The sequence below is a fragment of the Meles meles genome, chromosome 2, assembly GCF_922984935.1.
Source record: "Meles meles chromosome 2, mMelMel3.1 paternal haplotype, whole genome shotgun sequence".
Taxonomy (NCBI): Eukaryota; Metazoa; Chordata; class Mammalia; order Carnivora; family Mustelidae; genus Meles; species Meles meles.
In genome coordinates, this window is record NC_060067.1 from 62,866,489 (window position 1) to 62,879,583 (window position 13,095).

The 13,095-nt window shown below is 41.2% G+C and overlaps 1 protein-coding gene across 2 annotated transcripts in view; it reads left to right on the plus strand.

Annotated features, from left to right (window-relative positions):
* Positions 1–689: 689 nt before the first annotated feature.
* CLNK (cytokine dependent hematopoietic cell linker) overlaps positions 690–13,095 on the plus strand; it is a 168,869-nt gene continuing 156,463 nt past the window's right edge. For both annotated transcript variants that reach the window (XM_045984963.1, XM_045984972.1), the window contains exon 1: positions 690–849. The gene's annotated coding sequence lies outside the window, so the exon portion shown is untranslated. The remainder of the gene's footprint in view (positions 850–13,095) is intronic.

A 13,095-nucleotide genomic window follows, 5' to 3' on the forward strand; every position in this document is an offset into this window, starting at 1 on the left:
AGCACAGTACAGGACACTCTGCAGGATGCAAACAATGTACCAGATTACAACAGGCATTTGAAAGAACTTGCTGCCAGCTTAAATAAACCAGAAGTAAGGCAGAGAGAAATTAAATATCCTGAGTACCCAATATGTGCCCTAAATCTTGCTACATCTCTTAGCTTACACTATTTTGTTCTTTTCTTGGAACAACTCTAAAATACAGATATTATTATCCCTTGATCATAGACATGGAAGCTATATGAGAAACTGCACCTTGTCCAGGATCACACAACTAACAATTAGTACAAGAGTAAGAGCAAGGCATTTCTCTTTCCAGACCCCATGTTCTCTCCATGACACCTGCGGGATCTGGTCCATGGGTCTTATGTGGTCTCAGGGAGCCACTGGCAACATCAAGTCATAAAATAATTAGTATTCAGTGCACAAGTGAAACAAGACCAGCAAAACCCACCTTTGATGCTTGAGTGCTGTTCAGCAATCCATTTTAGTGTGTTCTATAATTGTGATGGGCCACTCAGGGACTCCATGTATCTTTAAGGACACCCTTTTGGGTCAGAAGACTTCAGCTTCAACGACTTCACGTGCTGTGTTTCGAATGAGGAGGAAGTTCTACTCACACACAGGTCCTACCACCCTAATCTGTGGTCACATTTCACAGGAAACCAAACCTAAAACGGACCTAGGAGGGACTTTCTGCTAAAGGACACTGCTTAGAATTGAGAATAATTCACCTCATTGCATTACGGATTACTGGCTCCCAGAGTATTCTGCAATGCTGCCACGGTGGCCCCTTACAGGAGACCAACATCTCAGCACGGGACCTTGTGCACCTCCACGGCTTTTCAGGTAAACTAAGGAGGCCAGCTCCCTCTGAATGCGCATCTTACTGGCATAAATGATCCTTAGGAAAGAGCTGACACCAAGCAAAAAATGTTTTTATAACATTCAGTGCTGGGCCTTCTTTTTTTTTTTTTTTTTTTTTTTTTTTTTTTTTTTTTTCTCATTTTATTTATTTTTTCAGCGTAACAGTATTCATTCTTTTTGCACAACACCCAGTGCTCCATGCAAAACGTGCCCTCTCCATTACCCACCACCTGTTCCCCCAACCTCCCACCCCTGACCCTTCAAAACCCTCAGGTTGCCCCAACCTCCCACCCCTGACCCTTCAAAACCCTCAGGTTGTTTTTCAGAGTCCATAGTCTCTTATGGTTCGCTTCCCCTCCCCAATGTCCATAGCCCGCTCCCCCTCCCCCAATCCCACCTCCCCGCAGCAACCCCCAGTTTGTTTTGTGAGATTAAGAGTCATTTATGGTTTGTCTCCCTCCCAATCCCATCTTGTTTCATTTATTCTTCTCCTATCTCCTACCCCCCCATGTTGCTTCTCCATGTCCTCATATCAGGGAGATCATATGATAGTTGTCTTTCTCCGATTGACTTATTTCACTAAGCATGATACGCTCTAGGGCATAAAGAAAGCCAGCTCGCTTAACTCAGTTTTTAAAGAACACTTCACTGTGCTGAAAGAAAAAATCAAGATATGTACCAATTAAAAATTAAAAGACTAGATGTTTTCAATCTTCTCATTCTGGAGCTTGGACCCCCTGTTTGGTACTAAAACCTGAAGGCCAGCCTGGTTGCTGGCTCTCTTGGCTGACCTTCATTAGGACAGCCCCCTAGAAAGGCAGACACACTTCAAAGTAGGTCATTGAAAGTAGAAGTTAACTCCTGGAGCCCCTGTGGATATATGTTTCTTTTTTTAATGTTTTAAATTGAAATAATTCCCTTTCTCGTTTGGCGTGACTTTGGAATCATGCCAACCATCCTTCCACTCACAGGGGTGAGGAGTCCAAGAATAAGAGTGAAGGTGGGTACAGTGTTCACCCTCCAAGATGCCAGGAGGCATCTCTGCCAGGTATTTCTTGGAGAGAACAAACAAGACATCAAAGAGTGAGATAGAAAAGAGAGTTGGTGTCCTCAAAGTCTGTCTGCTTTATAAGATACTGACATGGCTGCTATCAATACCGATTTTTTTTTTTAATTGTGTGCCAGTGTTACTTATCTGATTACCCTCTTTGTTCTATTGTAGCATAGACCCTCAATGATGTTGCTCCATTGGATTCCTGGGGGCGGGGGGGCTCAAACCACAGGGAATGGTTATTTCAAATCTCAGGAAGACAGCTGTAGGCCAGGTCAATTGGAGGTCTGCCAGAAAAATGACAAAACTTCAGAAAACCTCTGAGAAACTCAAGATAAAATATGCCCCAGAGAAGCATGAAATGCAACTGGCATTTACAGCTCTGTCTCTTGCTGGCCAGTCTGTAGGTGTTAACACCCTTGATCATCACACCCAACCTTTTGAGTTAGGTTAGTATTTTCCCCCATTTACAGAAGAACTTGAGTGGTCCAAGTAAATGTTCAAGGTTGCCCAGCTACTAATGCCATAAGAGAATTCAAAAGTACTCTGACTGCACCTGAGCTGACTGATAAGAACAATGTGTCTTGGCAGCTTCCTGGGGTTCATCTTGAAGCCGTTCCTGGAGTAGTGTTAGAAATATTTAATGGCGATATTTCTCTTCTCTCCAAGGAGCCCACTTAGACAACTCCATGAACAAGAACATTCTAAAACCAAAGATTATCCTTTTCTGTACCATCTGGCCAGCGCTGGCCTTAGCATCAGGGGACCATATTTCTAGCTCACTTTGCCATGAGTCAGGTTCTGTCCTGGAAAGACTGTGGGATTTAACATCTGACGAGTTGGACAGGATCCAAACTCTTGCCACTAGGACCAATCCTCAATTCCTGCATCTTTATAAGGGACCAATATCACATAACACTTGCACTGACAACTTTTTAGCCTCAATAATATACTATTTATACTAAATGAAATATGGCACATATTTAATACTTAGTAAGTACTCAATAAATGTCAGTTCACTCATCATTACTTTCCTTACCCCAAATCAGTGCTGGCCTTACTCCTAAAACATTCCCATAATTGCCATGGAATTATTAATATGGATGAATTTATGAATATTTTATTTTAATAATCTCATTAAACAATAGTAATATATCACAGTTGCATAGTCTTGCACAAGAAGCCTTTACTAAGTAGACAGGATGACACCAGGTCATTTAAGAGATGTTTCCACTGAGGCTCTGGGAAGTTGATGTGGTTGTACAACATGGTGAAATAGAAAACGAAGGTGCTTTGAGGTCAGTCAACACTGTATGTGAATGTGATGTGTAACTTGTGTGTCTGTTGATGATGTGTTGTAACTCAAAACTGGGTAAAATAATACACTTTGTGAGTTCCTGTGAAGATGAGAGCAAATGTACATATGGTGTCTGACACAGAAATCACGTTCAGGAAATAGACAAGTGGCAGCTGAGTGGTGTCACTGCCAAGGTCAAACAGTGAGTAGCAGAGCTCAGTCTAGAAGCATCTTTTTATGAACACCACTACATAAAGCACTTATATTCTTATCTCAACTATAATTCAATAATAATTTTTTTAAAAAGAAGTTACAGACAACACTGTAGACAATTGACAAGGTCTACCAAGACCTGAGTTCTGAAGAGCTCCCCCAGGCTATCCCTATCTGTTCTAGTGTGAGAAAGATACAGGGCTCTAAGGGGTTACATCATTAAACAGAGATAACTACTTGAATCTAAATTAGGTTGAAGATTTTTACTGATGAAACAAAATGTCCAGTGATGTTGCAAAGTGAATTATCAGTAAGTCTGGAAAGATATGGCTAAAAGTTCAGTATCAGTAACTTAAGAAAGAAAAATTACCATTGAAAACAGAACTGTGAAAAAAGTCATTATGGGAATATACTTTGTGGGTTTTTTTCATTTGTTATTTTGTGGGTGGAATACATTGGAAATCATCTTCATGGTTTACTCGCTTTTTTTAGTAGGTATATTTAGTCTTACTCTGTACAAAAGGATGCTGATGTTCAGAGAGATTCCTTACATTGTCCACTTTACACAGTGAATAAGAGGGAAAGCCAGAAATGAGACCCAGGTCTGCCTGAGTCCCAAGCTCCTGCTTTGTGCACAACGCTTCCTCAGTGCTCTGCTGGATGTGTTCAGGGTCATGATCATAACAACATTTTCTTTCAAACTAAACAACAGCATTTTTTTATCTCTCAGACCACAAGCAATAGCAAAATTGGTGTCTGGGTTTGGTTATTTTATCTCATTGGTGATGCTAATTGAAGGACTATTTCCCAAACACTTAAGCATAAGAAATAGAAGTCCACCATGCTGACACAACACTGTGCATAGTTACCTGCCACCTAAACTAAGAGGAGTCAAAAGATCTGAACATGACATGGAAATTCCCTATCCATGTGTTTGAAGACACAGCCTTCCATTGTCGTGGGTTTTCTATTGAATTAATGTGAGATAAATATGAAGGGTTCCTAAGGCCCAGACCCAACCTCTGAGAGAGTTAAACTTTTGTGGGGTTCTGGTGGACCCATATTTAATCATGGGCTTTGCAGATTTCATCTAAGGCATTCAAAGTTTATAGGACTCAGCAGTATTATCTCATCCTGGCATTCTGGTCCATGTGTCTATCTTCTGTAACTCTGCAGTGTTGAAAGTGACTTTGGTTATAAGTTCCTTACCAATAGACAAATCTATCTAGGAAACCAAATTAATGTAGGGAGGTAGCTTCATGAAAAGAAAGTCAGAGCTGTGTCATTACACTCTCAACTCCCTGAACTATCGATAGTCTGATGTCTTGATAGGCACCTGGGAGCTAATCTGCCCCATAACACCTATGGATGTTCACAGCTCAGGTCCCCCTTAGTCCTGGGCATGTCCGGGGATCTCCTAACTCTATGGGCATTCCCCATAAGAACACTTCCTAACCCCAAACTTTTACTTCTCTTCCCAAGATCTTCCTACTACTTGGCTCCACCTACTCTTTGAAAAAGAAAGAACCTGGGTTTGGGGTCAGACAGTTACTTCCTAGCAGAATGATTTCAATAGCTTATTTAATCTCTCAGAATCCCAAGTCATTCTTTATAATACGGAATTGCAATACTCACCTTCTGGATGTGTGGGGAAGAATGCAATGCAGTACATAAAAAATTACGTATTATAGTGCGTGGCAATTATTAAGAGCCAAGTAAAGGATAGTGGCTATACTATCATTTTTGACACAGTTATCATCAGCTTAATTTGTATTCAAGCAAACTTCCATTAGGTTCCTTGACTTCGTTTCCCTCTTTAAGAGTTTTGACCTAAAGAAGTCCTGTTTTAAGGTGATTTCTCCAGAAAGCTAATTTCCTCATTTTCATATTTATTTTAATCATTCATCTTTCAAAGCTTTGGTAGTATCTTACAACTCCTCAAATGTACCAATCCTCTAAAAATATTAAGACTTAATGAAAAAAGATACGAATTTCTTTAGAACACTTTCCTTGCCAATTTGAAATCCTACTGTCCTTCACAGTACTGACACTTTTAGAAATTGCTCAATAGTTACCAGTTGAACTAGATGGCATAACCATTTATAGTTGCCAAGATACTTTCACTTCCGTCATCCCATTTGGTCTTCAAACCCATCCTATGAGCAAGGGAAGGTGAATGTTTATATCCCCTTTTTTGGGCTGGAGAAACAGAGTCGAAGTTGCACAGTGCTCTGTACAGTTAAGCACACTGGGTCTTAAAGACATGCTTCCTATCTTGCCAGGCCAGTGATCCTGAATAAAAGAAGGGGGAGAAGAAAGAGTTAATTATATGGAGGAAGCTCAATTCAGGGGTTAAGTTCTAAATGCACTTGAAGTTTCAAAGAAAGCAGTGACCTCATCTGAATCCATACTGTGCATTTGTTCACTAGACAGATTTGGCTCAAGAAGGCTCTTGCTGAACAAAATGACAGAACTGTTCAATATTGAAAAATCTAGGTCATTTGGATTGTTGCCTTAGGATGGAATCTAAAGTAAACAGAGTGTCCTACATAGGGTTCTGGCATTCAGGAGATGGTGTTATTGTTATTGTTGTTGTTGTTGTTGTTGTTATCATTGTTACTGATTACATTACTCTCAGTTCAGTGTCTATTAGATTACCTGGCTTTTCTTGTCCTGTCTTTGGGCTTAAAGTTGTTCTCAAACTTCTTTGAGATCTACCTTACCGTGAAACAGATCCTCAGAAAATGACCAGCATATAGCAGATGCTTAATAAATGACTATTTTAAAAATGACAATGCTTTCACTATGGACCTTTATATGTCCATGGGGGAGGTAGGGCCCTTGGACCAGTCTCTACCCAAGGGCCAGCCTGTAAACTGTGTCAGGTAATCGCAGAGAGATGATAGATTGGTAGATAGATAGACAGACAGATAAGGGCCTGGCAGTACTAGCCCCACTCAGTGTGTTTCTGCCTTGATTTTATGAAAGCCATATGTAAACAGGTTGAAGTAAACAGGTAGACTTTTATTTTTTCTGATTTTGTTTCAATTTTTATTGTGTTATTTTAGTCACCACACAATACATCATTAGTTTTTGATGTAGTGTTCCAAGATTCATTTCTTATTATAACACCCAGAGCTCCAAAACATCTGATTAAGCTCTCAATAATCTACATTTTGTTTTTGCTACAGTCTAGTTTTATCTGAGCAGTAAAATCACTTCAATGATAAGAGCAGGAAGAGGGAAGGATGGGAGAGAAGAAGGAGAAGGAGGAGGGGAAGGACGAAGGAAGAGAGGATAGAAGGAAGAGAGGGCAGTGGGAAAACAGCATGAGTGAGTGAGAAAAAGGATAAAGCAAGAGGCTATTTACTACAAAATGGGAAAAGTGGGGAAAGAAAAACCCTACCACGGAAGGAAGGGAACATTTTCTGCAGCAGAGAAAAAGATACGACTTTTGAAAACAAAATTCACCAGGGGGGATATATTCCAAAATCTATAGTTTGCATCAGATCATTAAGGGTGTTTTCAAAAGCATTTAAAATAAAAGAAAAATGGATACAGGTGCACATTACCTTGAGATACTTAAGGGAGGTTATTTCTTACCAAGGCAGTTGCAAAATCTTTTTTTTTAAATATGCCCATACTTAATAGCAGAAAAACTAGGTAAGCAGTCTCCTATATTCCTAAAAAAAAAAAAAATCTATAATAACAATCCATTTGACTCAAATGCCTTCATTTGTTGGAAATCCAATAAAATTAAATGTTATACTTAATTAAATGTAGCTGATTGTTCTGACCAGGGTACAGAAATAGAAATCCAATCAGCATACAGCTTCCTCTACGTCTGAGCATCTCTAAGATGTAACTTTCTCCTTTTTTGTATGAAAATAGAAGAAAGCTGCATATAACTGTGACCAAATCAATAAGCATCTGCATCTGAGAAGTCAGATGTTTCAACATGTTTACTCAAAGCATATGCATGTGTGCATGGACAGACATACATGTGCACGCACAAACACACGAGCACACTCCTTGGTCCTCATCCTCAAAATATTCACACGGTAACCCCTCATTCCCTGCCTCAACTCCAAGTGACATCTGTCATTTGGGATCTGTTGAATATGACTATTTAGAGATCCAGATGTGTACTGTATGCACTTTATGCTGGGTTCTTTCTTGTTTTCATGGTTTAATGAAAAAAAGCATCAAGCCTAAATTCTGACCCTCCCCTCCAGCCTTGACCCAGTTTCAGCTGCAGAGTACATCGTGGCTTCCTGACCATCTCTAATATCCTCCCCGCCAGTTCAGAGTTAGCTTTCAGCCATTTCCTGTGTCCATTCGGGTACAGTCATTACTGGCATGATGTTTCTTAAACTTTGAAATAAAGAGGCTAGCATTTTTATAATAAGTCTTATCTTTGAGGAATAAGTGAGAAGTATTTAAGAGCAAAAAAAAATCTTCACCGTAAATGCATTGTTTTTCTTCATAAAATATTAATTTTAGATCAGGTGAAATGCAGCAGAAATATTTATGATAACATGTCTCTTTGCAAGCTCAGTTTGGTAGCACTGGTGAATTCCCAGTGAAGAACAAGAGTTCTCCAGGATAACAAGGAAATGTGATTTGTTGCTTTACATATTTCCAATTGTTAAACTGCTTATGGTACCATAAGGGTATTAATTATTTTCGGATTAAGATCCACACCAAAATCCAATCCATTTATAAAACAAGTCTTCCCTTCCTAACATATTCACCGAGACCCCAGATGAATTTCAAGCTTAGAAATAGCCATCCTGGTTTTAAAACCCAAATCTAATGTACATCCTTTGGAAATCTTAAGCAAACACCTATCTTAGGACATTGCTTTCTTTATTTTAATAGTTTTCTGAAATATTTATGTGCTTTAACCATAAAATCCATTATCTTCTTAAAAAATGCTTTTCAACACACAAAGTACTTAGTAAGCTAATTGAATGTAGTAACTGAGACCATCCCTCCAAAACTGTGGGGCTATTTGGCCAAAATGGATGTTTAGGGCAGGAACTCCTCTACTCTCAGGACCCCTACCACGCTGTGCTCCTCTCTTTGATATGGCCCTCTGTATCCCTTGAGAGCAATGGATTGGCTTTTAGTGTTGGTACCATAGGGTAAAGCAATGTTGCTCAAACTGGACTCTTTTTGGACCCCAAGGAGTTCCAGAGCCTTAGATGTCTGTAAATCCCATGAGAATTCTGTCACTGAAATGAAAGCACAGATCTCTAAGCCAGAATGAATTAAGAGTGTATTCTGTTTCTCCTGCCTAGGCTTTGGAAGCTGGTACATTAGCCTGGCAATTACATTGCCCATGTTGGCATTTAAGATGAGATTTGCATTGGCATCTAACGTTTAATACAGTTGATATCTCTCCTTGTTGGAGAAATAAACAGTGATCATGAAAAGAGATGGCCTGTCCTCACAGACTCCCCAGGGCCCCAGGATCTCCTGCCGGGTTCCTCCCTGACTGTGGGCCCCCACAGGCAGAGTGCAGTCTCTTTTCGGGAACCCCCCGTGCTTCTGCCACCATCCCCACTGCAGAGCCAGCTCTGGACATATCAGTGCCACTTGCACCAAGGACCCTGCTGTGACTGACAGATGGCACCTGAGCATGCCTTCTCTTTGATCACAAAAGCAAAGTTTAGCCTTTGTTTCTGTGGCTAACTAGGAAGAGAAACCGAAGGAAATGCCCCAATTCCTAAAAATAAATAAATAAATAAATGTACAAACACATGAGATTTTTCTCCCTGGCTGGACCTTATAGTATCTCTGGGTTGCTCTTTTATCTTGGACAATCTCTAGACCCGGAAGCAATATGATGGCCTGGGGGTCCCCTCTCCCTTCCATTATCATGTCCCAAGGAGGAGTCAGGACAACTCATAAGGAGCAGTAGAGAAATGAGTAAGGAAATCTTCCACTGACCCCAAGAAGGTGCATGGACCCCTCTGGGCATGCCTTCCTCTGTGTTCCAATACCACCATATATTCTTCGATTATTTACAGACACATATTTAATATAGTTGCTTACAGTGCCATGAAGAAACAAACCAGTGTTACAAGACAGGGCCTTGTTCTGTGGTCTCTAATTCCTAATATCTACATGGATGGTGCTTAGCACACAGCAGAACTTCACAGAATACATGAACAATTCCAAACCCAAACGACAGTTGTGGGAGCCTGAGTTTTACTCACTCATTGCCTATAGCGAGACCTGATGCAGGAATCACTGCCTGGTGAGATTCGAAGCCTTTCCCACTCTTATCTGTGGTGTCAGTGTTTGGACGCGGTGGGTTTCCTTTATGCATTTCACTGAAAATTAACTCAGAAATAACTCCAAGCATATAGAGTTATTATGAAAAGTGGCATGGCTGAATTTCCATTTAGGATGAGCTGGGGACAGTGAGGCAGATGGACGTGCCCTCCTTTGGTACTTAAGTTAGGAATGAGAAAATGCCAGTGTGTGGCCCCAGGCAGAGAGCTGAGAAGGGAAGCTCTCACGTCCACTTCAATCTACTGCCATGCGCCTCAAAATACCCGGAGCATTTTTAAAAATATCGGTATCTGGGCTCCACCCCATGACAACTGGATAAAATTTTATGGGGCTTCAGTATTTGTAATAGCTCCCCAGGTAATTCTGAAGGGCAGAGAGCTGTGAGAACCCCTGCTTGCCCCACCTGTGGTCATGAGCAGAGGGAAGTGCTTCTCATTTTTGAAGACGAAAGCCTCTAAGTCATACAGGACATTTCATCTTAAAGTTCAAGTTAACGTCAGTCCCTATCTTTCCATATCTTAGCTTAGATATCCTTCCTGTAATCCTCACAGGAGCCCTACCACAGCTGTTGTGTTACCCCCATATCACGTATGAGCAAACTGAGGCTCAGAGCAGGTAGATTGTTGCCCCGATGCATTACTAAAATGTATCAAGGGCAATGGTTTGCAACACCAGCTTATTGTACGTGCAATGTAGGGCCCGTTACTTAACTTCCGTGAATGTCAGTTTGGTTTTGTTTAAAATAAGGATGATAATACAGAACCTACGGGTTATCTGGGGCGGAGCAGGGACACATAATAGGCATCGGATGTTCATTACATACACGTGTCAGGAAGGGAAGAGCCTTGATAATGTACCACCTTTCTAAAGCCTATGGACACGAAATTCTTTCTGTCTGCCTAGCCTCACCTCATTCTCACCACATCCTTTTCAAAGTGACTGAGATCAGATAGAACTACAGCATTCTGGGGCAGCTCTTAGACACTCGGAATAAAGCAAAGAGCAGCTTATCTTGGAAAGCGCCACCCATTACGTCATGCTGATGCCACCACCTGGCTGTCTTGTACTTTGTTGTGGGTCACTAAGACCCCAAATTTTGCTTTCTAAATGCTAGAAAGTTTGGACACCTCTCACGACATTTTAAAACTCTTTTTATACAATAGGCTGTTCACATCTCTCGCAAGCTGCTAGTTATATCTTTTCTGAACACTTACTAAGATTTTAAAAACACGAGCTGTTACAGATCAAATAATTTACAAAGGTTTAAGGACACAGCAAAAGTTAAGGGTTTCCTCCTCAGCCCCTCCCCTGTCCATTCCCGACGCCCTCTGTGTGAGCACCTCAGCAAAGCCTCTGCAGGAAGCTTGAGAGAAGACAGTAAAATGGGAGAAGCATAAGAACATACATCCAACTTTTTTAGACTATTTTTTGTCACCAAATACGAAAGAATTACAGGGGTTTTTCTTTAGGATTTTTTTTTTTAATTTCTTTCAGTGTTCCAGAATTCATTGTATATACACCTCAGCCGGTGCTCCATGCAATACATGCCCTCCACAATACCCACCACCAGGCTTACCCAACCTCCCACCCCCTCTCCCCTCCAAACCCCTCAGTTAGTTCCTCAGAGTCCACAGTCTCTCATAGTTCATCTCCCCCTCCGATTTCCCCCAACTTTGAGAGAGCACAGAGAAAGAGGTAGAAGCAGACTCCCCACTGAGCAGGGAGCCCGACATGGGGCTTAATCCCAGGACCCTGAGCTGAAGGCAGATGCTCAACTGACTGAGCCACCCAGGCACCACAGAATTATAGTTTTTTTTTTAAATAGAACTATTCTTTGTATCTTTTTTATATTCACTTTTATTGTGTTGTATTAGTCACCATACAGTACATCATTAATTTTTCATGTAGTGTTCCATGATTCATGTTTTGCATATAACACTCAGTGCTCCTTGCAATGTATGCCCTCCTTAATACCCATCACAGGACTAACCTATCCCCACACCCCCCACTCCTCTAAAGCCCTCAGATTATTTTACAGAATCTTTGAGCTGGAAGAGACCTATTTGGCCAAACTAATCATTTTTCAGGTGAAAAACTGAGGCAGAACACTTCAGTACCTTGTTCAAGGCTATACAGAAGATGGCAGGTTAGGCTGCCTAAGCAGCTTCTTCCCTGAGCCCACCTCCCCAGGCCTCTGATCTGAAGCAGTAAGCCCTTGGAGGGGACTGTCCTGCACCCTATGATCCTTCCATTAAAATTATCTTCCTGTATCCCATCTCAACATTGCTAACTGATGCACTTAAAGAAATGAAGGGAGTGTTTAAGCAACACATTTAAGTGGTGGATGGTCCTGAAGTGGGGAAGGGGATGCAAATCTGTCCTATGTGACCATAATCAATTTAATTTAATTCCTCTAAATATTAATATCCAAAAATCAATGTCAGCGTAACCCTAGAAACCCAAATGTAACATAGCTGAGGTTACAGCAGTCTGCAGACTTTGTTATACAAGTGATTGCCTGTGCATCTTTCCATAATGTTGTATCATTTGCAAAACATTTTCAGATGCATCAACTGATTTCATACTTAAAACACCACAGTAAAAGAAAGATTTATGCATTAGCATTTATAAATGAGGAGACACCGACTGCTCCTACAAGGTCACACGGACAGTTAACAACAGTGCTGGGACCAAGCAGCATCCTTCAATGTTCAGTGCAGGACCTTTCCAGTATTTGGTGCACATTGTTTGTGTTATATGGGTAAATGTTCAAGCCCTGTTCCCCACTTCCATGGAGGAGACAACCTTCAAAGAGGCCAAGCCCTAGATATACCACACCACATGCAGAGAGGACTGTCCGTGGATGAGAGCCTAGCAGCTGTCTCCCCTTTCCATACAGCGACTCACTGGAAGCAGAAAGTGGGGCATGCAGCTGTGAAGTCACACACAGGGTTTCTGAACACCTGGAGCTTAGTCTGGCTCTTTAATAACTCTCCTGCCATTACTGGTCCAGGACACACAGCTCAAGTCCAAAGCCCAGTCTTTGTCATGCATGGTCCCTAACAATCAAAACCCAGTGGATCCCTTCCCATATACTGTCAACATTCAAGCTGCTGACCCCTGTGTTCCCACAAGCAGGAGAAAGCCTCTCAGAAACACTGGGTATTCTAACATCTTCATATCTTTGCACGTGTCACTGCATTTTCCCAACACACTTCCCCTACTTCTGGGCTAAGAAAAGGTAGACTCACTCTGCAAGACTCAGTTCAAGGACTCTCTCTTTTGTGAAGATTCCCCTGGACTCCAAGGCATAGAGGATTTGTTTTGTTTCATAGGCATTTGTTTTTACAAAGCATTTAGATAA